The sequence below is a fragment of the Heterocephalus glaber genome, unplaced genomic scaffold (assembly GCF_053883595.1).
Source record: "Heterocephalus glaber isolate CG9 unplaced genomic scaffold, H.glaber_assembly_v1.0 deba00001594, whole genome shotgun sequence".
Taxonomy (NCBI): Eukaryota; Metazoa; Chordata; class Mammalia; order Rodentia; family Bathyergidae; genus Heterocephalus; species Heterocephalus glaber.
The window spans coordinates 13,934,166-13,937,003 of record NW_028258369.1 but is presented as its reverse complement, the minus strand read 5'-3'; the positions used below and the strand labels follow the sequence as shown (position 1 = coordinate 13,937,003).

At 39.9% G+C, this 2,838-nt stretch overlaps 1 pseudogene; it reads left to right on the top strand.

Moving 5' to 3' along the window:
* Positions 1-720: 720 nt before the first annotated feature.
* LOC147823270 (heat shock cognate 71 kDa protein pseudogene) lies at positions 721-1,823 on the top strand (annotated as a pseudogene).
* Positions 1,824-2,838: the final 1,015 nt, after the last annotated feature.

Here is a 2,838-nt window from a genome sequence, read left to right as displayed (position 1 = left end):
CTTATTGACTATACCTCATTAATTTCTGACTTGATTTTCTCTAAATTGTGTCAGTGAACACTTACTTGTTGGTTTCATTTCTTTAAACATGAGTAATGACAGTAATTATATCACTTTATATTATTGAGTTGTTTGTAGCGTTCAGAAAACTTTCTCACCAAACATTTCATTCTATTCTTACAATGACCCCCAAAAGAACTGTTAGCCTTTTTTAAAAACAAAAAATAAAAATAGAATAAATAGCCCCACGTCATGCAGCTACTATGTAGCTGAATGTGGACTTGAAATCAGATTTTTCAAAACGAACCACAGCCCAACATAGTGGAGGTTCCAGCAATTATCTGGCAGATTCATAACAATTCTGCATTGTCTAAGAATTACTTTAAAACATCTGGATAGTTTCCTCCAAAATGTTCCCACATTACACCTCCATTGTGTTAGCTTCTCCTTTTTAAAAACAAGTAATTAAAATATCTTCTACCAGATGCATCTTTTTTTGTTTTGTTTTGTTTTCCATTAACTTTATTGGTACATTTTAGGTATACAGTACAGTTATACTCATCATTGGGAACTTGTACCTTTACATGACTTATCTTGGTTCTTATTTTTTCCCCCTGCCCCTGCTCTCCCTTCACCCCCTCCACCCTTCCTTATTTACAAAGACTTTTGTTTCCACTTTTTTCCTTTTCTCATATTTTTTCTTTTCCCTTCTTTTCTTTCCCCTACCCCTCCGACTTCCCCTACTCCTTTTCTTCCTATTTGGACAAGTCACAAATCCATGACATTGTCCTGGTGGGTGGTTCTACCCATATCCCTAAGATCCAGAAGCTTCTACAAGATTTCTTCAATGGAAAAGAATTGAATCAGAGCATCAACCCTGATGAGGCTGTTGCTTATGGTGCAGCTGTTCAGGCAGCCATTCTGTCTGGAGACAAGTCTGAAAATGTTCAAGATTTGCTGCTCTTGGATGTCACTCCTCTTTCCCTTGGTATTGAAACTGCTGGTGGAGTCATGACAGTCCTCATCAAACTCAGTACTACAATTCCTACCAAGCAGACGCAGACCTTCACTGCCTACTCTGACAACCAGCCTGGTGTGCTTATTCAGGTATGAGCGTGCCATGACTAAGGATAACAACCTGCTTGGCAAGTTTGAACTCACAAGCATGCCTCCTATACCCCGTGGGGTTCCTCAGATTGATGTCACCTTTGATATTGATGCCAATGGCATGCTCAATGTCTCTGCTGTTGACAAGAGTACAGGGAAAGAGAACAAGATTACCATCACTAATGACAAGACCCATTTGAGCAAGGAGGACATAGAGTGTATGGTCCAGGAAGCAGAGAAGTATAGAGCTGAAGATAAGAAGCAGAGGGATAAGGTGTCCTCCAAGAATTCACTGGAATCCTATGCTTTCGATACGAATTTTTTTTTTGAAGGTACCAGGGATCAATCTCAGGACCTCATGCTTGCCAGGCAGGCACAGTGCCACTGAGCTAAATCCCCAGCCCCTATGCTTTCAGTATGAAAGAAATTGTTGAAGATGAGAAACTTCAGGGCAAGATCAATGATGAATTTAAAAAACAGAAGATTCTTGATGAGTGTAATGAAATCATCAACTGGCTGAATAAGAATCAGACTACAGAGAAGGAAGAATTTGAACATCAGCAGAAGGAGGTGGAGAAAGTCTGCAATCCCATCTTTACCAAGCTGTACCAGAGTTCAGGTGGCATGCCTGGAGGAATGCCTGGGGGCTTCCCCGGTGGGGAGCTCCTCCTTCTGGTGGTGCTTCCTCAGGACCTACCACTGAAGAGGTCGATTAAGCCAACCCTAAGTATAGATTTAGCATTGCTCCACACAATAAAACATTGAAGGACCTAAATTTGTAGCAAATTCTGTGGCAGTTGTTAAAGTTTAACTGCTACAGTAAAGTACTGGGCATTCTCAATACTTGAACATGGAACATGTGCACAGGGAAAAGATAACATTGCACTTTATAAGCACTGTATTATAAGTGGAAATGCAATGTCTTCACTAAATGTATTTAAAATTGGCACCATTAAAAAAAAGAGTATGGCCTCAATGTGCATCCAGTTAGCTATAAATGTCTCTAGTTTCTCACTCTTTATGGCTGAGTAGTACTCCATTTTATAAAAAAACACATCTTCTTTATCCAGTCTCCAGTTGATGGGCACTTGGGCAGTTTCCAAGTTTGAGCTGTTACAAACTGTGCCACTATAAACATGGGTGAGCATATAGCACTGTGGTATGATACTTTTAATTCTTTTAGGAAGATACCCAGCAGGAGAATAGCTGGGTCAAATGGGACTTCCAATCCTACTTGTCTGAGGTATCTCCATGTTGATTTCCACAGTGGTTGCACCAGTCTGCACTCCCACCAACAATGGAGAAGGGCTCCTTTCTCCCCACACCCCTGTCAGCATTTGTTATTGGATGATTTCTTAAGAGCAGCCATTCTTTCTGGGGTGAGGTGGAATCTCAATGTTGTTTTCATCTGCATCTCTCCAATGACCAGTGAAGTTGAACATCTTTTCATATGTTTTTGCTGCTTTTTACTTCTTTGTCTGAGAAATGTCTGTTCATTTCAGATACCCATTTTTGAATTGGGTCTTTATATTTGAGGGGTTTGATTTTTTTGAGTTCTTTATATATTCTAAATAGTAGACCTTTGTCTGAGGAACAGCTGATGAAAATTTTTTCCAACATTGTAGGTTGTCTCTTAGCTCTATTGGTGGTTTCTCTTCCAGTGCAGAAGATTTTTAATAAGATGAGATCCCAGTTGTTGATTCTTTGTGCTAGTTCCCATGCTACTGAGAA